Consider the following 22,668-nt stretch of genomic DNA (forward strand, 5'->3'; position numbering starts at 1 on the left):
ATTCACTTCATTCATTTCAACATCCTAGTTTTATAATCCAGTCCTGTGTCTCAGGAACTAGGCTGTGAGGCGAGGAGGCAAGGAGAGGAGTCAAGGAAGCACAGCACATGTTGAGAAATGGGACCAGAATTCATTGGGTAAAGGATTTCTTCCTCGCCCTCCGGTGGCCACGCAGATGTACTGCAGCTTCTGGATGCATTAATAACCACTGCAGTGATTCACGATTCTTTAGTACTTTTCATCAAAGTTCCACAACTTCTGCACCAAAACATTCTTTGACTTTAGAGTAGAGTCGTTACACAGCACTTCCTCCATACAGGCAGAGGTTCCGTGACTTTAGTTATTTCAGAAATAAATGATATCACGACCCTTCAGTGAAAGTTCATTCGATGAATTCAATGAAGACAATATTTTTTTCCAAAATGTGGAACGCTTCACGAATTTGCGTGTCATCCTTGCGCAGGGGCCATGCTAATCTTCTCTGTATCGTTCCAATTTTAGTATATGTATTACCGAAGTAACACAGTGGTGGAGTCATCACCATCCTGTATTTATAGCACCTCTCCTGAAACACTCCTTCACTCAGGGTTGGACATTTCAGGAGCGATGAGAAGATTTCAAGGTGACTGTGTTCACCTCCCTCTGACAGCTCCTGAACGCACCAGAGCCCCAACACATATTCCACAGAGCTGAAGGTAAAACGCGTCTCTGTTGGAGAGAAAGATAGTACCCCTAAAATAATATCGATATCCAGTAACATTTTAGAGGAAGGTAAACAACCAATCACCGATCGATTGCGAGTGATTGTAAGATCCAATGATAGCCTGTTTCTGTGATGAAAAAAGTGGATGTTTTTGGCAACACAGAATTTAAAATTTTAGAAGTGTAGAAGGAATTACGACAGCTGTTATTACGAATTATCCTAACTTGAAGTTTTCATTGTCTCGTGTCGTTTGAGTTTCTGAATTCCGACGCGTCAGCTGCGTCCCTGAAGCCCTCTTGTTGAGCGGTCACACAGCGACACTCAGTGGCAGATTTGTGGAACTACAACAAATCGGTTCGATCTATATTCGCTTCCTGGTCTGTCATTCAGTCCGACTATTTTTGTTTTCTGATAGAAACAAACAGCAAATTTCTGACAAGTGAAAGAACCATAATTGGTCAGAGGTTCATTACTGGAGGATCAAGTGTTGAATAAATACTGGAAAGTTTTATAACACGTAAAATAACATCCAGGTTTCCAAGAATACGAAAACTAAACGTCAACTCAAGTGACAGACAGGAAATCGAAATCAGGCATTCTCTATTTCTGTCCTTTTATCACCTTTTAACATCTTGAACGCGTGTTTTCAGCTCTGTGGAATATGTGTTGGGGCTCTGGTGCGTTCAGGAGCTGTCAGAGGGAGGTGAACACAGTCACCCTGAAATCTTCTCATCGCTCCTGAAATGTCCAACCCTGAGTGAAGGAGTGTTTCAGGAGAGGTGCTATAAATACAGGATGGTGATGACTCCACCACTGTATTACTTCGGTAATACATATACTAAAATTGGAACGATACAGAGAAGATTAGCATGGCCCCTGCGCAAGGATGACACGCAAATTCGTGAAGCGTTCCACATTTTGGAAAAAAAATATTGTCTTCGTTGAATAAAAGCACCGGTATGTAGTCTGCATTTACCACACCACAGGGTAAAAAAAGATGGCACGTTGTCAAAAATCACTTTAATTGACATTGTGTCACTTAAACTTCACAGGAAGAGCCTAAGACCGACAGCTGGTGCTCCTTTTTATTTAATTTAGTGTTGTTGTTTTTTAAATTGGAGCCACTCTGCATTAAATTATTTGACAGGTTGTTACAAAGCCGGTGTAAGATGAGTTCCGAAGAGCTCAAACGTTGAGAAATGCCTCGTTGGTCCTGATGAGGACATCGAAAGCACAAAACCTTGAACTCTGTGCATTCCAGCGGGAAGATGTTCAGAAATGTAATCGCCTGCAAAGAAATGAGACTTTTATGGTCATTGTGGGCCTGAAAAACACAACAAGAATCGATATTTGTTACTTATACAAGTGTGATAAACTGTACAGAAGAAATGGGTTTTGTTTAGTTCTACATTTGTGCTGAGAAAATGTGCTTTCTGTTCATACAACAATGTTAAAGTGAATAAGGGTCCTGATGTTATTAATTTCTGAAATAACTAAAGTCACGGAACCTCTGCCTGTATGGAGGAAGTGCTGTGTAACGACTCTACTCTAAAGTCAAAGAATGTTTTGGTGCAGAAGTTGTGGAACTTTGATGAAAAGTAATAAAGAATCGTGAATCACTGCAGTGGTTATTAATGCATCCAGAAGCTGCAGTACATCTGCGTGGCCACCGGAGGGCGAGGAAGAAATCCTTTACCCAATGAATTCTGGTCCCATTTCTCAACATGTGCTGTGCTTCCTTGACTCCTCTCCTTGCCTCCTCGCCTCACAGCCTAGTTCCTGAGACACAGGACTGGATTATGAAACTAGGATGTTGGGGAAAAAATATTGTCTTCATTGAACTACAGCACTGGCATCTAGTCGACATCTAGTCTTTGTTTTACCCTGTGGTGTGGTAAATGCAGACTAGATCCCGGCGCTTTTATTCAAGGAAGACAATATTTTTTTCCAAAATGTGGAACGCTTCACGAATTTGCGTGTCATCCTTGCGCAGGGGCCATGCTAATCTTCTCTGTATCGTTCCAATTTTAGTATATGTATTACCGAAGTAATACAGTGGTGGAGTCATCACCATCCTGTATTTATAGCACCTCTCCTGAAACACTCCTTCACTCAGGGTTGGACATTTCAGGAGCGATGAGAAGATTTCAGGGTGACTGTGTTCACCTCCCTCTGACAGCTCCTGAACGCACCAGAGCCCCAACACATATTCCACAGAGCTGAAAACACGCGTTCAATATGTTAAAAGGTGATAAAAGGACAGAAATAGAGAATGCCTGATTTCGATTTCCTGTCTGTCACTTGAGTTTACGTTTAGTTTTCGTATTCTTGTAAACCCGGATGTTATTTTACGTTTTATAAAACTTTCCAGTATTTATTCAACACTTGATCCTCCAGTAATGAACCTTTGACCAATTATGGTTCTTTCACTTGTCAGAAATTTGCTGTTTGTTTCCATCAGAAAACAAAAATAGTCGGACTGAATGACAGACCAGGAAGCGAATATGGATCGAACCGATTTGTTGTAGTTCCACAAATCCGCCACTGAGTGTCGCTGTGTGACCGCTGAACAGGAGGGCTTCAGGGACGCAGCTGACGCGTCGGAATTTAGTTATTCAAACGACACGAGACAATGAAAACTTCAAGTTAGGATAATTCGTAATAACAGCTGTCGTAATTCCTTCTACACTTGTAAAATTTTAAATTCTGTGTTGCCAAAAACATCCACTTTTTTCATCACAGAAACAGGCTATCATTGGATCTTACAATCACTCGCAATCGATCGGTGATTGGTTGTTTACCTTCCTCTAAAATGTTACTGGATATCGATATTATTTTAGGGATACTATCTTTCTCTCCAACAGAGACGCGTTTTACCTTCAGCTCTGTGGAATATGTGTTGGGGCTCTGGTGCGTTCAGGAGCTGTCAGAGGGAGGTGAACACAGTCACCCTGAAATCTTCTCATCGCTCCTGAAATGTCCAACCCTGAGTGAAGGAGCGTTTCAGGAGAGGTGCTATAAATACAGGATGGTGATGACTCCACCACTGTATTACTTCGGTAATACATATACTAAAATTGGAACGATACAGAGAAGATTAGCATGGCCCCTGCGCAAGGATGACACGCAAATTCGTGAAGCGTTCCACATTTTTGGAAAAAAATATTGTCTTCCTTGAATAAAAGCACCGGTATCTAGTCTGCATTTACCACACCACAGGGTAAAAAAAGATGACACGTTGTCAAAAATCACTTTAATTGACATTGTGTCACTTAAACTTCACAGGAAGAGCCTAAGACCGACAGCTGGTGCTCCTTTTTATTTAATTTAGTTTTTTTTAAATATTGGAGCCACTCTGCATTAAATTATTTGAGAGGTTGTTACAAAGCCGGTGTAAGATGAGTTCCGAAGAGCTCAAACGTTGAGAAATGCCTCGTTGGTCCTGATGAGGACATCGAAAGCACAAAACCTTGAACTCTGTTCATTCCAGCGGGAAGATGTTCAGAAATGTAATCGCCTGCAAAGAAATGAGACTTTTATGGTCATTGTGGGCCTGAAAAACACAACAAGAATCGATATTTGTTACTTATACAAGTGTGATAAAATGTACAGAAGAAATGGGTTTTGTGTAGTTCTACATTTGTGCTGAGAAAATGTGCTTTCTGTTTATACAACAATGTTAAAGTGAATAAGGGTCGTGATGTTATTAATTTCTGAAATAACTAAAGTCACGGAACCTCTGCCTGTATGGAGGAAGTGCTGTGTAACGACTCTACTCTAAAGTCAAAGAATGTTTTGGTGCAGAAGTTGTGGAACTTTGATGAAAAGTACTAAAGAATCGTGAATCACTGCAGTGGTTATTAATGCATTCAGAAGCTGCAGTACATCTGCGTGGCCACCGGAGGGCGAGGAAGAAATCCTTTACCCAATGAATTCTTGTCCCATTTCTCAACATGTGCTGTGCTTCCTTGACTCCTCTCCTTGCCTCCTCGCCTCACAGCCTAGTTCCTGAGACACAGGACTGGATATGAAACTAGGATGTTGAAAATTGAAAGAATAAAAGGCAGGAAAAAAAGCTTTTGTAACCAAATCATTAGATTTAAAGTCTTATTCCGTTTTCACTCATTGTTAAATTGTGTGTATGTGTACAGAAATAGAGATTATCCTTTGACTACAGTAAATCTACTGCATCACTTTAATTGACATTGTTCAATCCAAACAACGAAATTTGGAGCTTTAATTAATTGGGTGTTCTCATTATCAACGTTACATCCATATCCAGGACACACCAAGAGCCCCCAAAATGCATCGTATCCCAGCGGGATTCACGTCAAGTGTTTATCATAAACTACACACAGATATTTACTGTTTATTTCCATCAGAAAACAAAAATAGTCGGACTGAATGACAGACCAGGAAGCGAGAATGGATCGAACCGATTTGTTGTAGTTCCACAAATCCGCCACTGAGTGTCGCTGTGTGACCGCTGAACAGGAGGGCTTCAGGGACGCAGCTGACGCGTCGGAATTTAGTTATTCAAACGACACGAGACAATGAAAACTTCAAGTTAGGATAATTCGTAATAACAGCTGTCGTAATTCCTTCTACACTTGTAAAATTTTAAATTCTGTGTTGCCAAAAACATCCACTTTTTTCATCACAGAAACAGGCTATCATTGGATCTTACAATCACTCGCAATCGATCGGTGATTGGTTGTTTACCTTCCTCTAAAATGTTACTGGATATCGATATTATTTTAGGGATACTATCTTTCTCTCCAACAGAGACGCGTTTTACCTTCAGCTCTGTGGAATATGTGTTGGGGCTCTGGTGCGTTCAGGAGCTGTCAGAGGGAGGTGAACACAGTCACCCTGAAATCTTCTCATCGCTCCTGAAATGTCCAACCCTGAGTGAAGGAGCGTTTCAGGAGAGGTGCTATAAATACAGGATGGTGATGACTCCACCACTGTATTACTTCGGTAATACATATACTAAAATTGGAACGATACAGAGAAGATTAGCATGGCCCCTGCGCAAGGATGACACGCAAATTCGTGAAGCGTTCCACATTTTGGAAAAAAAATATTGTCTTCGTTGAATAAAAGCACCGGTATGTAGTCTGCATTTACCACACCACAGGGTAAAAAAAGATGGCCAGTGTCAAAAATCACTTTAATTGACATTGTGTCACTTAAACTTCACAGGAAGAGCCTAAGACCGACAGCTGGTGCTCCTTTTTATTTAATTTAGTTTTTTTTAAATATTGGAGCCACTCTGCATTAAATTATTTGACAGGTTGTTACAAAGCCGGTGTAAGATGAGTTCCGAAGAGCTCAAACGTTGAGAAATGCCTCGTTGGTCCTGATGAGGACATCGAAAGCACAAAACCTTGAACTCTGTTCATTCCAGCGGGAAGATGTTCAGAAATGTAATCGCCTGCAAAGAAATGAGACTTTTATGGTCATTGTGGGCCTGAAAAACACAACAAGAATCGATATTTGTTACTTATACAAGTGTGATAAAATGTACAGAAGAAATGGGTTTTGTGTAGTTCTACATTTGTGCTGAGAAAATGTGCTTTCTGTTTATACAACAATGTTAAAGTGAATAAGGGTCGTGATGTTATTAATTTCTGAAATAACTAAAGTCACGGAACCTCTGCCTGTATGGAGGAAGTGCTGTGTAACGACTCTACTCTAAAGTCAAAGAATGTTTTGGTGCAGAAGTTGTGGAACTTTGATGAAAAGTACTAAAGAATCGTGAATCACTGCAGTGGTTATTAATGCATCCAGAAGCTGCAGTACATCTGCGTGGCCACCGGAGGGCGAGGAAGAAATCCTTTACCCAATGAATTCTTGTCCCATTTCTCAACATGTGCTGTGCTTCCTTGACTCCTCTCCTTGCCTCCTCGCCTCACAGCCTAGTTCCTGAGACACAGGACTGGATATGAAACTAGGATGTTGAAAATTGAAAGAATAAAAGGCAGGAAAAAAAGCTTTTGTAACCAAATCATTAGATTTAAAGTCTTATTCCGTTTTCACTCATTGTTAAATTGTGTGTATGTGTACAGAAATAGAGATTATCCTTTGACTACAGTAAATCTACTGCATCACTTTAATTGACATTGTTCAATCCAAACAACGAAATTTGGAGCTTTAATTAATTGGGTGTTCTCATTATCAACGTTACATCCATATCCAGGACACACCAAGAGCCCCGAAAATGCATCGTATCCCAGCGGGATTCACGTCAAGTGTTTATCATAAACTACACACAGATATTTACTGTTTATTTCCATCAGAAAACAAAAATAGTCGGACTGAATGACAGACCAGGAAGCGAGAATGGATCGAACCGATTTGTTGTAGTTCCACAAATCTGCCACTGAGCGTCGCTGTGTGACCGCTAAATAAGAGGGCTTCAGGGACGCAGCTGACGCGTCGGAATTTAGTAATTCAAACGACACGAGACAATAAAATTATAAAGTTATAATAATTCGTAATAACAGCACTCTTCATTCCTTCTACACTCGTACAAGTTTAAATTCTAATCAACAGACAGGAAATTTCATATCTTAATGTTTGACATTTTGTACAACAGCAGTGTTTAAGGTATTTTCTTGTACTGTATTTTCATTAAGAAGCGTCATATTGTCGTCACTTACAGTAGTGCAACAGTCAATCAATCAATCAATCAATCAAGCAAGCAAGCAAGCCAGTAAGCAAGCAATCAATCAATCAAATTTTATTTGTGGCGTCCAGATTCGCCAAACGTCCCCGTTAAGTTCATTTGAGTTACTTCAAACATGAGATATTGTTTCTGACATTATTTCTACTTATATCCAAGGACAATTTCGTCATTTTTACAGTTAAACTCAACTCATTTCTCTTGACTGACAGTGAAGGGAAACGCTACGAGACGAAAGGCTGAAACCTGTTCACAAATCCGGCTCTCCTATTGGACAAAAGACTGAGAGGCGGGACATAGCTGCGAACGACCATTGGCTGATGCAGAGCAGACCGGGTTCGAGACCATGTCCAGACCAATCATTGAAGAGCATGTTGAAGAGGAACGTGAAAAGAAAAGAAAAAGTTAATAAACACGACAAATGAAAGAACCATAATCGGTCAGGGGTTCATTACTGGATGTTCAAGCGTTGAATAATAATAATAATAATAATAATAATAATAATAATAATAATAATAATAATAATAATAATAATAATAATAATAATGGATCAGATTTATTTAGCGCTTTTCTGGACACATACTGGAAAGTTTTATTAAACGCAAAATAACATCCAGGTTTACAGGAATATTAAAACTAAATGTAAACTCAAGTGACAGACAGGAAATGGAAATGAATCATTCTCTATATCTGTCTGTCTGTCTGTCTGTCTGTCTGTCTGTCTGTCTGTCTGTCTGTCTGTCTGTCTGTCTGTCTGTCCTTTTATCACCTTTTAACATCTTGAACGCGTGTTTTCAGCTCTGTGGAATATGTGTTGGGGCTCTGGTGCGTTCAGGAGCTGTCAGAGGGAGGTGAACACAGTCACCCTGAAATCTTCTCATCGCTCCTGAAATGTCCAACCCTGAGTGAAGGAGTGTTTCAGGAGAGGTGCTATAAATACAGGATGGTGATGACTCCACCACTGTGTTACTTCGGTAATACATATACTAAAATTGGAACGATACAGAGAAGATTAGCATGGCCCCTGCGCAAGGATGACACGCAAATTCGTGAAGCGTTCCACATTTTGGAAAAACATTGTCTTTATTGAATAACCTTTTATTGAAAGGTTTTATTTTACTGACCTTTTATTGAACCTCTGCCTGTATGGAGGAAGTGCTGTGTAACGACTCTACTCTAAAGTCAAAGAATGTTTTGGTGCAGAAGTTGTGGAACTTTGATGAAAAGTAATAAAGAATCGTGAATCACTGCAGTGGTTATTAATGCATCCAGAAGCTGCAGTACATCTGCGTGGCCACCGGAGGGCGAGGAAGAAATCCTTTACCCAATGAATTCTGGTCCCATTTCTCAACATGTGCTGTGCTTCCTTGACTCCTCTCCTTGCCTCCTCGCCTCACAGCCTAGTTCCTGAGACACAGGACTGGATTATGAAACTAGGATGTTGGGGAAAAAATATTGTCTTCATTGAACTAAAGCACCGGCATCTAGTCGACACTTACCACACCACAGGGTAAAAAAAGACCGCGGGATATGTTGCATGTTTGGGGCTCTTGGTATGTCCTGAATATGGATGTAACGTTGATAATGAGAACACCCAACTAATGAAAGCTTCAAATTTTGTAATTTGGTTTTGAACAAGGTCAATTAAAGTGATTTTTGACAACGTGTCGTCTTTTTTTACCCTGTGGTGTGGTAAATGCAGACTAGATACCGGTGCTTTTATTCAATGAAGACAATATTTTTTTCCAAAATGTGGAACGCTTCACGAATTTGCGTGTCATCCTTGCGCAGGGGCCATGCTAATCTTCTCTGTATCGTTCCAATTTTAGTATATGTATTACCGAAGTAACACAGTGGTGGAGTCATCACCATCCTGTATTTATAGCACCTCTCCTGAAACACTCCTTCACTCAGGGTTGGACATTTCAGGAGCGATGAGAAGATTTCAAGGTGACTGTGTTCACCTCCCTCTGACAGCTCCTGAACGCACCAGAGCCCCAACACATATTCCACAGAGCTGAAGGTAAAACGCGTCTCTGTTGGAGAGAAAGATAGTACCCCTAAAATAATATCGATATCCAGTAACATTTTAGAGGAAGGTAAACAACCAATCACCGATCGATTGCGAGTGATTGTAAGATCCAATGATAGCCTGTTTCTGTGATGAAAAAAGTGGATGTTTTTGGCAACACAGAATTTAAAATTTTAGAAGTGTAGAAGGAATTACGACAGCTGTTATTACGAATTATCCTAACTTGAAGTTTTCATTGTCTCGTGTCGTTTGAGTTTCTGAATTCCGACGCGTCAGCTGCGTCCCTGAAGCCCTCTTGTTGAGCGGTCACACAGCGACACTCAGTGGCAGATTTGTGGAACTACAACAAATCGGTTCGATCTATATTCGCTTCCTGGTCTGTCATTCAGTCCGACTATTTTTGTTTTCTGATAGAAACAAACAGCAAATTTCTGACAAGTGAAAGAACCATAATTGGTCAGAGGTTCATTACTGGAGGATCAAGTGTTGAATAAATACTGGAAAGTTTTATAACACGTAAAATAACATCCAGGTTTCCAAGAATACGAAAACTAAACGTCAACTCAAGTGACAGACAGGAAATCGAAATCAGGCATTCTCTATTTCTGTCCTTTTATCACCTTTTAACATCTTGAACGCGTGTTTTCAGCTCTGTGGAATATGTGTTGGGGCTCTGGTGCGTTCAGGAGCTGTCAGAGGGAGGTGAACACAGTCACCCTGAAATCTTCTCATCGCTCCTGAAATGTCCAACCCTGAGTGAAGGAGTGTTTCAGGAGAGGTGCTATAAATACAGGATGGTGATGACTCCACCACTGTATTACTTCGGTAATACATATACTAAAATTGGAACGATACAGAGAAGATTAGCATGGCCCCTGCGCAAGGATGACACGCAAATTCGTGAAGCGTTCCACATTTTGGAAAAAAAATATTGTCTTCGTTGAATAAAAGCACCGGTATGTAGTCTGCATTTACCACACCACAGGGTAAAAAAAGATGGCACGTTGTCAAAAATCACTTTAATTGACATTGTGTCACTTAAACTTCACAGGAAGAGCCTAAGACCGACAGCTGGTGCTCCTTTTTATTTAATTTAGTGTTGTTGTTTTTTAAATTGGAGCCACTCTGCATTAAATTATTTGACAGGTTGTTACAAAGCCGGTGTAAGATGAGTTCCGAAGAGCTCAAACGTTGAGAAATGCCTCGTTGGTCCTGATGAGGACATCGAAAGCACAAAACCTTGAACTCTGTTCATTCCAGCGGGAAGATGTTCAGAAATGTAATCGCCTGCAAAGAAATGAGACTTTTATGGTCATTGTGGGCCTGAAAAACACAACAAGAATCGATATTTGTTACTTATACAAGTGTGATAAAATGTACAGAAGAAATGGGTTTTGTGTAGTTCTACATTTGTGCTGAGAAAATGTGCTTTCTGTTTATACAACAAGGTTAAAGTGAATAAGGGTCGTGATGTTATTAATTTCTGAAATAACTAAAGTCACGGAACCTCTGCCTGTATGGAGGAAGTGCTGTGTAACGACTCTACTCTAAAGTCAAAGAATGTTTTGGTGCAGAAGTTGTGGAACTTTGATGAAAAGTACTAAAGAATCGTGAATCACTGCAGTGGTTATTAATGCATCCAGAAGCTGCAGTACATCTGCGTGGCCACCGGAGGGCGAGGAAGAAATCCTTTACCCAATGAATTCTTGTCCCATTTCTCAACATGTGCTGTGCTTCCTTGACTCCTCTCCTTGCCTCCTCGCCTCACAGCCTAGTTCCTGAGACACAGGACTGGATATGAAACTAGGATGTTGAAAATTGAAAGAATAAAAGGCAGGAAAAAAAGCTTTTGTAACCAAATCATTAGATTTAAAGTCTTATTCCGTTTTCACTCATTGTTAAATTGTGTGTATGTGTACAGAAATAGAGATTATCCTTTGACTACAGTAAATCTACTGCATCACTTTAATTGACATTGTTCAATCCAAACAACGAAATTTGGAGCTTTAATTAATTGGGTGTTCTCATTATCAACGTTACATCCATATCCAGGACACGCCAAGAGCCCCCAAAATGCATCGTATCCCAGCGGGATTCACGTCAAGTGTTTATCATAAACTACACACAGATATTTACTGTTTATTTCCATCAGAAAACAAAAATAGTCGGACTGAATGACAGACCAGGAAGCGAGAATGGATCGAACCGATTTGTTGTAGTTCCACAAATCTGCCACTGAGCGTCGCTGTGTGACCGCTAAATAAGAGGGCTTCAGGGACGCAGCTGACGCGTCGGAATTTAGTAATTCAAACGACACGAGACAATAAAATTATAAAGTTATAATAATTCGTAATAACAGCACTCTTCATTCCTTCTACACTCGTACAAGTTTAAATTCTAATCAACAGACAGGAAATTTCATATCTTAATGTTTGACATTTTGTACAACAGCAGTGTTTAAGGTATTTTCTTGTACTGTATTTTCATTAAGAAGCGTCATATTGTCGTCACTTACAGTAGTGCAACAGTCAATCAATCAATCAATCAATCAAGCAAGCAAGCAAGCCAGTAAGCAAGCAATCAATCAATCAAATTTTATTTGTGGCGTCCAGATTCGCCAAACGTCCCCGTTAAGTTCATTTGAGTTACTTCAAACATGAGATATTGTTTCTGACATTATTTCTACTTATATCCAAGGACAATTTCGTCATTTTTACAGTTAAACTCAACTCATTTCTCTTGTCTGACAGTGAAGGGAAACGCTACGAGACGAAAGGCTGAAACCTGTTCACAAATCCGGCTCTCCTATTGGACAAAAGACTGAGAGGCGGGACATAGCTGCGAACGACCATTGGCTGATGCAGAGCAGACCGGGTTCGAGACCATGTCCAGACCAATCATTGAAGAGCATGTTGAAGAGGAACGTGAAAAGAAAAGAAAAAGTTAATAAACACGACAAATGAAAGAACCATAATCGGTCAGGGGTTCATTACTGGATGTTCAAGCGTTGAATAATAATAATAATAATAATAATAATAATAATAATAATAATAATAATAATAATAATAATAATAATAATAATAATAATAATAATAATAATAATAATAATAATGGATCAGATTTATTTAGCGCTTTTCTGGACACATACTGGAAAGTTTTATTAAACGCAAAATAACATCCAGGTTTACAGGAATATTAAAACTAAATGTAAACTCAAGTGACAGACAGGAAATGGAAATGAATCATTCTCTATATCTGTCTGTCTGTCTGTCTGTCTGTCTGTCTGTCTGTCTGTCTGTCTGTCTGTCTGTCTGTCTGTCTGTCTGTCTGTCTGTCTGTCTGTCTGTCTGTCTGTCCTTTTATCACCTTTTAACATCTTGAACGCGTGTTTTCAGCTCTGTGGAATATGTGTTGGGGCTCTGGTGCGTTCAGGAGCTGTCAGAGGGAGGTGAACACAGTCACCCTGAAATCTTCTCATCGCTCCTGAAATGTCCAACCCTGAGTGAAGGAGTGTTTCAGGAGAGGTGCTATAAATACAGGATGGTGATGACTCCACCACTGTGTTACTTCGGTAATACATATACTAAAATTGGAACGATACAGAGAAGATTAGCATGGCCCCTGCGCAAGGATGACACGCAAATTCGTGAAGCGTTCCACATTTTGGAAAAACATTGTCTTTATTGAATAACCTTTTATTGAAAGGTTTTATTTTACTGACCTTTTATTGAACCTCTGCCTGTATGGAGGAAGTGCTGTGTAACGACTCTACTCTAAAGTCAAAGAATGTTTTGGTGCAGAAGTTGTGGAACTTTGATGAAAAGTAATAAAGAATCGTGAATCACTGCAGTGGTTATTAATGCATCCAGAAGCTGCAGTACATCTGCGTGGCCACCGGAGGGCGAGGAAGAAATCCTTTACCCAATGAATTCTGGTCCCATTTCTCAACATGTGCTGTGCTTCCTTGACTCCTCTCCTTGCCTCCTCGCCTCACAGCCTAGTTCCTGAGACACAGGACTGGATTATGAAACTAGGATGTTGGGGAAAAAATATTGTCTTCATTGAACTAAAGCACCGGCATCTAGTCGACACTTACCACACCACAGGGTAAAAAAAGACCGCGGGATATGTTGCATGTTTGGGGCTCTTGGTATGTCCTGAATATGGATGTAACGTTGATAATGAGAACACCCAACTAATGAAAGCTTCAAATTTTGTAATTTGGTTTTGAACAAGGTCAATTAAAGTGATTTTTGACAACGTGTCGTCTTTTTTTACCCTGTGGTGTGGTAAATGCAGACTAGATACCGGTGCTTTTATTCAATGAAGACAATATTTTTTTCCAAAATGTGGAACGCTTCACGAATTTGCGTGTCATCCTTGCGCAGGGGCCATGCTAATCTTCTCTGTATCGTTCCAATTTTAGTATATGTATTACCGAAGTAACACAGTGGTGGAGTCATCACCATCCTGTATTTATAGCACCTCTCCTGAAACACTCCTTCACTCAGGGTTGGACATTTCAGGAGCGATGAGAAGATTTCAGGGTGACTGTGTTCACCTCCCTCTGACAGCTCCTGAACGCACCAGAGCCCCAACACATATTCCACAGAGCTGAAAACACGCGTTCAAGATGTTAAAAGGTGATAAAAGGACAGAAATAGAGAATGGCTGATTTTGATTTCTTGTCTGTCACTTGAGTTTACGTTTAGTTTTCGTATTCTTGTAAACCCGGATGTTATTTTACGTTTTATAAAACTTTCCAGTATTTATTCAACACTTGATCCTCCAGTAATGAACCTCTGACCAATTATGGTTCTTTCACTTGTCAGAAATTTGCTGTTTGTTTCTATCAGAAAACAAAAATAGTCGGACTGAATGACAGACCAGGAAGCGAATATGGATCGAACCGATTTGTTGTAGTTCCACAAATCTGCCACTGAGTGTCGCTGTGTGACCGCTAAACAAGAGGGCTTCAGGGACGCAGCTGACGCGTCGGAATTTAGTAATTCAAACGACACTAGACAATGAAAACTTCAAGTTAGGATAATTCGTAATAACAGCTGTCGTAATTCCTTCTACATTTGTAAAATTTTAAATTCTGTGTTTCCAAATACATCCACTTTTTTCATCACAGAAACAGGCTATCATTTGATCTTACAATCACTCGCAATCGATCGGTGATTGGTTGTTTACCTTCCTCTAAAATGTTACTGGATATCGATATTATTTTAGGGGTACTATCTTTCTCTCCAACAGAGACGCGTTTTACCTTCAGCTCTGTGGAATATGTGTTGGGGCTCTGGTGCGTTCAGGAGCTGTCAGAGGGAGGTGAACACAGTCACCCTGAAATCTTCTCATCGCTCCTGAAATGTCCAACCCTGAGTGAAGGAGTGTTTCAGGAGAGGTGCTATAAATACAGGATGGTGATGACTCCACCACTGTGTTACTTCGGTAATACATATACTAAAATTGGAACGATACAGAGAAGATTAGCATGGCCCCTGCGCAAGGATGACACGCAAATTCGTGAAGCGTTCCACATTTTTCGAAAACAATATTGTCTTCCTTGAATAAAAGCACCGGTATCTAGTCTGCATTTACCACACCACAGGGTAAAAAAAGATGGCATGTTGTTAAAAATCACTTTAATTGACATTGTGTCACTTAAACTTCACAGGAAGAGCCTAAGACCGACAGCTGGTGCTCCTTTTTATTTAATTTAGTTGTGTTTTTTTAATTGGAGCCACTCTGCATTAAATTATTTGAGAGGTTGTTCCAAAGCCGGTGTAAGATGAGTTCCGAAGAGCTCAAACGTTGAGAAATGCCTCGTTGGTCCTGATGAGGACATCGAAAGCACAAAACTTTGAACTCTGTTCATTCCAGCGGGAAGATGTTCAGAAATGTAATCGCCTGCAAAGAAATGAGACTTTTATGGTCATTGTGGGCCTGAAAAACACAACAAGAATCGATATTTGTTACTTATAGAAGTGTGATAAACTGTACAGAAGAAATGGGTTTTGTTTAGTTCTAGATTTGTGCTGAGAAAATGTGCTTTCTGTTCATACAACAATGTTAACGTGAATAAGGGTCGTGATGTTATTAATTTCTGAAATAACTAAAGTCACGGAACCTCTGCCTGTATGGAGGAAGTGCTGTGTAACGACTCTACTCTAAAGTCAAAGAATGTTTTGGTGCAGAAGTTGTGGAACTTTGATGAAAAGTACTAAAGAATCGTGAATCACTGCAGTGGTTATTAATGCATCCAGAAGCTGCAGTACATCTGCGTGGCCACCGGAGGGCGAGGAAGAAATCCTTTACCCAATGAATTCTGGTCCCATTTCTCAACATGTGCTGTGCTTCCTTGACTCCTCTCCTTGCCTCCTCGCCTCACAGCCTAGTTCCTGAGACACAGGACTGGATTATGAAACTAGGATGTTGGGGAAAAAATATTGTCTTCATTGAACTAAAGCACCGGTATCGACTCTGCATTTACCACACCACAGGGTAAAAAAAGACCGCGGGATATGTTGCATGTTTGGGGCTCTTGGTATGTCCTGAATATGGATGTAACGTTGATAATGAGAACACCCAACTAATGAAAGCTTCAAATTTTGCGATTTGGTTTGAACAAGGTCAATTAAAGTGATTCTTGACAACGTGTCGTCTTTTTTTACCCTGTGGTGTGGTAAATGCAGACTAGATACCGGTGCTTTTATTCAACGAAGACAATATTTTTTTTCCAAAATGTGGAACGCTTCACGAATTTGCGTGTCATCCTTGCGCAGGGGCCATGCTAATCTTCTCTGTATCGTTCCAATTTTAGTATATGTATTACCGAAGTAACACAGTGGTGGAGTCATCACCATCCTGTATTTATAGCACCTCTCCTGAAACACTCCTTCACTCAGGGTTGGACATTTCAGGAGCGATGAGAAGATTTCAAGGTGACTGTGTTCACCTCCCTCTGACAGCTCCTGAACGCACCAGAGCCCCAACACATATTCCACAGAACTGAAGGTAAAACGCGTCTCTGTTGGAGAGAAAGATAGTACCCCTAAAATAATATCGATATCCAGTAACATTTTAGAGGAAGTTAAACAACCAATCACCGATCAATTGTGAGTGATTGTAAAATTCAATGATAGCCTGTTTCTGTGATGAAAAAAGTGGATGTTTTTGGCAACACAGAATTGAAAATTTTACAAGTGTAGAAGGAATTATGACAGCTGTTATTACGAATTATCCTAACTTGAAGTTGTCATTGTCTCGTGTCGCTTGAGTTTCTGAATTCCGACGCGTCAGCTGCGTCCCTGAAGCCCTCCTGTTTAGCGGTCACACAGCGACACTCAGTGGCAGATTTGTGGAACTACAACAAATCGGTTCGATCCATATTCACTTCCTGGTCTGTCATTCAGTCCGACTATTTTTGTTTTCTGATAGAAACAAACAGCAAATTTCTGACAAGTGAAAGAACCATAATTGGTCAGAGGTTCATTACTGGAGGATCAAGTGTTGAATAAATACTGGAAAGTTTTATAAAACGTAAAATAACATCCGGGTTTACAAGAATACGAAAACTAAACGTAAACTCAAGTGACAGACAGGAAATCGAAATCAGCCATTCTCTATTTCTGTCCTTTTATCACCTTTTAACATCTTGAACGCGTGTTTTCAGCTCTGTGGAATATGTGTTGGGGCTCTGGTGCGTTCAGGAGCTGTCAGAGGGAGGTGAACACAGTCACCTTGAAATCTTCTCATCGCTCCTGAAATGTCCAACCCTGAGTGAAGGAGTGTTTCAGGAGAGGTGCTATAAATACAGGATGGTGATGACTCCACCACTGTATTACTTCGGTAATACATATACTAAAATTGGAACGATACAGAGAAGATTAGCATGGCCCCTGCGCAAGGATGACACGCAAATTCGTGAAGCGTTCCACATTTTGGAAAAAAATATTGTCTTCGTTGAATAAAAGCACCGGCATCTAGTCTGCACTTACCACACCACAGGGTAAAAAAAGATGGCATGTTGTTAAAAATCACTTTAATTGACATTGTGTCACTTAAACTTAAAACTACAAGTGTGATAAAATGTACAGAAGAAATGGGTTTTGTGTAGTTCTACATTTGTGCTGAGAAAATGTGCTTTCTGTTCATACAACAATGTTAAAGTGAATAAGGGTCGTGATGTTATTAATTTCTGAAATAACTAAAGTCACGGAACCTCTGCCTGTATGGAGGAAGTGCTGTGTAACGACTCTACTCTAAAGTCAAAGACTGTTTTGGTGCAGAAGTTGTGGAACTTTGATGAAAAGTAATAAAGAATCGTGAATCACTGCAGTGGTTATTAATGCATCCAGAAGTGAAAAAATGAAAGGCAGGAAAAAAAACTTAATTTTAGCGATTAAAGTGATTCAATAGATTTACTGTAGTCAAACGATCATCTCTATTTCTGTACACATACACACAATTTAACAACGAGTGAAAACAGAAAAAGATTTTTAATCTAATGACTGGGTTACAAAAGTTTTTTCTCCCCCTGCCTTTCATTTATTCACTTTTCAACATCCTAGTTTCATAATCCAGTCCTGTGTCTCAGGAACTAGGCTGTGAGGCGAGGAGGCAAGGAGAGGAGTCAAGGAAGCACAGCACATGTTGAGAAATGGGACCAGAATTCATTGGGTAAAGGATTTCTTCCTCGCCCTCCGGTGGCCACGCAGATGTACTGCAGCTTCTGGATGCATTAATAACCACTGCAGTGATTCACGATTCTTTATTACTTTTCATCAAAGTTCCACAACTTCTGCACCAAAACATTCTTTGACTTTAGAGTAGAGTCGTTACACAGCACTTCCTCCATACAGGCAGAGGTTCAATAAAAGGTCAGTAAAATAAAACCTTTCAATAAAAGGTCATTCAATAAAGACAATGTTTTTCCAAAATGTGGAACGCTTCACGAATTTGCGTGTCATCCTTGCGCAGGGGCCATGCTAATCTTCTCTGTATCGTTCCAATTTTAGTATATGTATTACCGAAGTAACACAGTGGTGGAGTCATCACCATCCTGTATTTATAGCACCTCTCCTGAAACACTCCTTCACTCAGGGTTGGACATTTCAGGAGCGATGAGAAGATTTCAGGGTGACTGTGTTCACCTCCCTCTGACAGCTCCTGAACGCACCAGAGCCCCAACACATATTCCACAGAGCTGAAAACACGCGTTCAAGATGTTAAAAGGTGATAAAAGGACAGAAATAGAGAATGGCTGATTTCGATTTCTTGTCTGTCACTTGAGTTTACGTTTAGTTTTCGCATTCTTGTAAACCCGGATGTTATTTTACGTTTTATAAAACTTTCCAGTATTTATTCAACACTTGATCCTCCAGTAATGAACCTCTGACCAATTATGGTTCTTTCACTTGTCAGAAATTTGCTGTTTGTTTCTATCAGAAAACAAAAATAGTCGGACTGAATGACAGACCAGGAAGCGAATGTGGATCGAACCGATTTGTTGTAGTTCCACAAATCTGCCACTGAGTGTCGCTGTGTGACCGCTAAACAAGAGGGCTTCAGGGACGCAGCTGACGCGTCGGAATTTAGTAATTCAAACGACACTAGACAATGAAAACTTCAAGTTAGGATAATTCGTAATAACAGCTGTCATAATTCCTTCTACATTTGTAAAATTTTAAATTCTGTGTTGCCAAATACATCCACTTTTGTCATCACAGAAGCAGGCTATCATTGGATCTTACAATCACTCGCAATCGATCGGTGATTGGTTGTTTAACTTCCTCTAAAACGTTACTGGATATCGATATTATTTTAGGGGTACTATCTTTCTCTCCAACAGAGACGCGTTTTACCTTCAGCTCTGTGGAATATGTGTTGGGGCTCTGGTGCGTTCAGGAGCTGTCAGAGGGAGGTGAACACAGTCACCTTGAAATCTTCTCATCGCTCCTGAAATGTCCAACCCTGAGTGAAGGAGTGTTTCAGGAGAGGTGCTATAAATACAGGATGGTGATGACTCCACCACTGTGTTACTTCGGTAATACATATACTAAAATTGGAACGATACAGAGAAGATTAGCATGGCCCCTGCGCAAGGATGACACGCAAATTCGTGAAGCGTTCCACATTTTGGAAAAAAAATATTGTCTTCGTTGAATAAAAGCACCGGTATCTAGTCTGCACTTACCACACCACAGGGTAAAAAAAGATGACACGTTGTCAAAAATCACTTTAATTGACATTGTGTCACTTAAACTTCACAGGAAGAGCCTAAGACCGACAGCTGGTGCTCCTTTTTATTTAATTTAGTTGTGTTTTTTTTAATTGGAGCCACTCTGCATTAAATTATTTGAGAGGTTGTTACAAAGCCGGTGTAAGATGAGTTCCGAAGAGCTCAAACGTTGAGAAATGCCTCGTTGGTCCTGATGAGGACATCGAAAGCACAAAACCTTGAACTCTGTGCATTCCAGTGGGAAGATGTTCAGAAATGTAATCGCCTGCAAAGAAATGAGACTTTTATGGTCATTGTGGGCCTGAAAAACACAACAAGAATCGATATTTGTTACTTATACAAGTGTGATAAACTGTACAGAAGAAATGGGTTTTGTTTAGTTCTACATTTGTGCTGAGAAAATGTGCTTTCTGTTTATAAAACAATGTTAAAGTGAATAAGGGTCGTGATGTCATTAATTTCTGAAATAACTAAAGTCACGGAACCTCTGCCTGTATGGAGGAAGTGCTGTGTAACGACTCTACTCTAAAGTCAAAGAATGTTTTGGTGCAGAAGTTGTGGAACTTTGATGAGAAGTAATAAAGAATCGTGAATCACTGCAGTGGTTATTAATGCATCCAGAAGCTGCAGTACATCTGCGTGGCCACCGGAGGGCGAGGAAGAAATCCTTTACCCAATGAATTCTGGTCCCATTTCTCAACATGTGCTGTGCTTCCTTGACTCCTCTCCTTGCCTCCTCGCCTCACAGCCTAGTTCCTGAGACACAGGACTGGATTATGAAACGAGGATGTTGGGGAAAAAATATTGTCTTCATTGAACTAAAGCACCGGCATCTAGTCGTCACTTACCCCACCACAGGGTAAAAAAAAGACCGCGGGATATGTTGCATGTTTGGGGCTCTTGGTATGTCCTGAATATGGATGTAACGTTGATAATGAGAACACCCAACTAATGAAAGCTTCAAATTTTGTTATTTGGTTTGAACAAGGTCAATTAAAGTGATTTTTGACAACGTGTCATCTTTTTTTACCCTGTGGTGTGGTAAATGCAGACTAGATACCGGTGCTTTTATTCAAGGAAGACAATATTTTTTCCAAAATGTGGAACGCTTCACGAATTTGCGTGTCATCCTTGCGCAGGGGCCATGCTAATCTTCTCTGTATCGTTCCAATTTTAGTATATGTATTACCGAAGTAACACAGTGGTGGAGTCATCACCATCCTGTATTTATAGCACCTCTCCTGAAACACTCCTTCACTCAGGGTTGGACATTTCAGGAGCGATGAGAAGATTTCAAGGTGACTGTGTTCACCTCCCTCTGACAGCTCCTGAACGCACCAGAGCCCCAACACATATTCCACAGAGCTGAAAACACGCGTTCAATATGTTAAAAGGTGATAAAAGGACAGAAATAGAGAATGGCTGATTTCGATTTCCTGTCTGTCACTTGAGTTTACGTTTAGTTTTCGTATTCTTGTAAACTCGGATGTTATTTTACGTTTTATTAAACTTTCCAGTATTTATTCAACACTTGATCCTCCAGTAATGAACCTCTGACCAATTATGGTTCTTTCACTTGTCAGAAATTTGCTGTTTGTTTCTATCAGAAAACAAAAATAGTCGGACTGAATGACAGACCAGGAAGCGAATATGGATCGAACCGATTTGTTGTAGTTCCACAAATCTGCCACTGAGTGTCGCTGTGTGACCGCTAAACAGGAGGGCTTCAGGGACGCAGCTGACGCGTCGGAATTTAGTAATTCAAACGACACTAGACAATGAAAACTTCAAGTTAGGATAATTCGTAATAACAGCTGTCATAATTCCTTCTACATTTGTAAAATTTTAAATTCTGTGTTGCCAAATACATCCACTTTTGTCATCACAGAAGCAGGCTATCATTGGATCTTACAATCACTCGCAATCGATCGGTGATTGGTTGTTTAACTTCCTCTAAAACGTTACTGGATATCGATATTATTTTAGGGGTACTATCTTTCTCTCCAACAGAGACGCGTTTTACCTTCAGCTCTGTGGAATATGTGTTGGGGCTCTGGTGCGTTCAGGAGCTGTCAGAGGGAGGTGAACACAGTCACCTTGAAATCTTCTCATCGCTCCTGAAATGTCCAACCCTGAGTGAAGGAGTGTTTCAGGAGAGGTGCTATAAATACAGGATGGTGATGAGTCCACCACTGTATTACTTCGGTAATACATATACTAAAATTGGAACGATACAGAGAAGATTAGCATGGCCCCTGCGCAAGGATGACACGCAAATTCGTGAAGCGTTCCACATTTTGGAAAAAAAATATTGTCTTCATTGAACTAAAGCACCGGCATCTAGTCGTCACTTACCACACCACAGGGTAAAAAAAAGACCGCGGGATATGTTGCATGTTTGGGGCTCTTGGTATGTCCTGAATATGGATGTAACGTTGATAATGAGAACACCCAACTAATGAAAGCTTCAAATTTTGTTATTTGGTTTGAACAAGGTCAATTAAAGTGATTTTTGACAACGTGTCATCTTTTTTTACCCTGTGGTGTGGTAAATGCAGACTAGATACCGGTGCTTTTATTCAAGGAAGACAATATTTTTTCCAAAATGTGGAACGCTTCACGAATTTGCGTGTCATCCTTGCGCAGGGGCCATGCTAATCTTCTCTGTATCGTTCCAATTTTAGTATATGTATTACCGAAGTAATACAGTGGTGGAGTCATCACCATCCTGTATTTATAGCACCTCTCCTGAAACACTCCTTCACTCAGGGTTGGACATTTCAGGAGCGATGAGAAGATTTCAAGGTGACTGTGTTCACGACCAATTGAACTGGTTCTTTAAATAACAACTTTATGACAAAAAAAACCCCCCATGAATAATGTGATACACAAAATTTTCACTTTTAATTTCAATTTAAAACACAAAATGTTGATTTGTAATATTATATGATTATAATCATTGTTAATGTTATGCCTCTAAATGGGCTTACTCAGTTTTA

The 22,668-nt window shown here is 40.1% G+C and overlaps 18 non-coding genes across 18 annotated transcripts; 10 read left to right on the plus strand and 8 right to left on the minus strand.

The window, feature by feature from the left end:
* Nucleotides 1-418: 418 nt before the first annotated feature.
* LOC137594689 (U6 spliceosomal RNA) lies at nt 419-524 on the minus strand. Its single transcript, XR_011035342.1, has one exon. It is a non-coding gene; the product is annotated as a U6 spliceosomal RNA (small nuclear RNA).
* A 994-nt stretch (nt 525-1,518) lies between these two features.
* Nucleotides 1,519-1,624, plus strand: LOC137594672 (U6 spliceosomal RNA). Its single transcript, XR_011035326.1, has one exon. It is a non-coding gene; the product is annotated as a U6 spliceosomal RNA (small nuclear RNA).
* Nucleotides 1,625-2,651: 1,027 nt separating this feature from the next.
* LOC137594673 (U6 spliceosomal RNA) lies at nt 2,652-2,757 on the minus strand. Its single transcript, XR_011035327.1, has one exon. It is a non-coding gene; the product is annotated as a U6 spliceosomal RNA (small nuclear RNA).
* Nucleotides 2,758-3,751: 994 nt separating this feature from the next.
* Nucleotides 3,752-3,857, plus strand: LOC137594667 (U6 spliceosomal RNA). Its single transcript, XR_011035321.1, has one exon. It is a non-coding gene; the product is annotated as a U6 spliceosomal RNA (small nuclear RNA).
* Nucleotides 3,858-5,672: 1,815 nt separating this feature from the next.
* On the plus strand, nt 5,673-5,778 carry LOC137594675 (U6 spliceosomal RNA). Its single transcript, XR_011035328.1, has one exon. It is a non-coding gene; the product is annotated as a U6 spliceosomal RNA (small nuclear RNA).
* Nucleotides 5,779-8,354: 2,576 nt separating this feature from the next.
* LOC137594691 (U6 spliceosomal RNA) lies at nt 8,355-8,460 on the plus strand. Its single transcript, XR_011035343.1, has one exon. It is a non-coding gene; the product is annotated as a U6 spliceosomal RNA (small nuclear RNA).
* A 677-nt stretch (nt 8,461-9,137) lies between these two features.
* Nucleotides 9,138-9,243, minus strand: LOC137594693 (U6 spliceosomal RNA). Its single transcript, XR_011035345.1, has one exon. It is a non-coding gene; the product is annotated as a U6 spliceosomal RNA (small nuclear RNA).
* Nucleotides 9,244-10,237: 994 nt separating this feature from the next.
* LOC137594676 (U6 spliceosomal RNA) lies at nt 10,238-10,343 on the plus strand. Its single transcript, XR_011035329.1, has one exon. It is a non-coding gene; the product is annotated as a U6 spliceosomal RNA (small nuclear RNA).
* Nucleotides 10,344-12,983: 2,640 nt separating this feature from the next.
* LOC137594694 (U6 spliceosomal RNA) lies at nt 12,984-13,089 on the plus strand. The gene has a single exon (XR_011035346.1). It is a non-coding gene; the product is annotated as a U6 spliceosomal RNA (small nuclear RNA).
* A 677-nt stretch (nt 13,090-13,766) lies between these two features.
* LOC137594695 (U6 spliceosomal RNA) lies at nt 13,767-13,872 on the minus strand. The gene has a single exon (XR_011035347.1). It is a non-coding gene; the product is annotated as a U6 spliceosomal RNA (small nuclear RNA).
* Nucleotides 13,873-14,866: 994 nt separating this feature from the next.
* Nucleotides 14,867-14,972, plus strand: LOC137594669 (U6 spliceosomal RNA). The gene has a single exon (XR_011035323.1). It is a non-coding gene; the product is annotated as a U6 spliceosomal RNA (small nuclear RNA).
* Nucleotides 14,973-16,166: 1,194 nt separating this feature from the next.
* LOC137594696 (U6 spliceosomal RNA) lies at nt 16,167-16,272 on the minus strand. Its single transcript, XR_011035348.1, has one exon. It is a non-coding gene; the product is annotated as a U6 spliceosomal RNA (small nuclear RNA).
* A 994-nt stretch (nt 16,273-17,266) lies between these two features.
* Nucleotides 17,267-17,372, plus strand: LOC137594677 (U6 spliceosomal RNA). The gene has a single exon (XR_011035330.1). It is a non-coding gene; the product is annotated as a U6 spliceosomal RNA (small nuclear RNA).
* A 991-nt stretch (nt 17,373-18,363) lies between these two features.
* Nucleotides 18,364-18,469, minus strand: LOC137594697 (U6 spliceosomal RNA). The gene has a single exon (XR_011035349.1). It is a non-coding gene; the product is annotated as a U6 spliceosomal RNA (small nuclear RNA).
* Nucleotides 18,470-19,463: 994 nt separating this feature from the next.
* On the plus strand, nt 19,464-19,569 carry LOC137594623 (U6 spliceosomal RNA). The gene has a single exon (XR_011035282.1). It is a non-coding gene; the product is annotated as a U6 spliceosomal RNA (small nuclear RNA).
* A 1,194-nt stretch (nt 19,570-20,763) lies between these two features.
* Nucleotides 20,764-20,869, minus strand: LOC137594624 (U6 spliceosomal RNA). Its single transcript, XR_011035283.1, has one exon. It is a non-coding gene; the product is annotated as a U6 spliceosomal RNA (small nuclear RNA).
* Nucleotides 20,870-21,863: 994 nt separating this feature from the next.
* LOC137594678 (U6 spliceosomal RNA) lies at nt 21,864-21,969 on the plus strand. Its single transcript, XR_011035331.1, has one exon. It is a non-coding gene; the product is annotated as a U6 spliceosomal RNA (small nuclear RNA).
* Nucleotides 21,970-22,270: 301 nt separating this feature from the next.
* LOC137594679 (U6 spliceosomal RNA) lies at nt 22,271-22,376 on the minus strand. Its single transcript, XR_011035332.1, has one exon. It is a non-coding gene; the product is annotated as a U6 spliceosomal RNA (small nuclear RNA).
* Nucleotides 22,377-22,668: the final 292 nt, after the last annotated feature.

The sequence above is a fragment of the Antennarius striatus genome, chromosome 4 (genome assembly GCF_040054535.1).
Source record: "Antennarius striatus isolate MH-2024 chromosome 4, ASM4005453v1, whole genome shotgun sequence".
Taxonomy (NCBI): Eukaryota; Metazoa; Chordata; class Actinopteri; order Lophiiformes; family Antennariidae; genus Antennarius; species Antennarius striatus.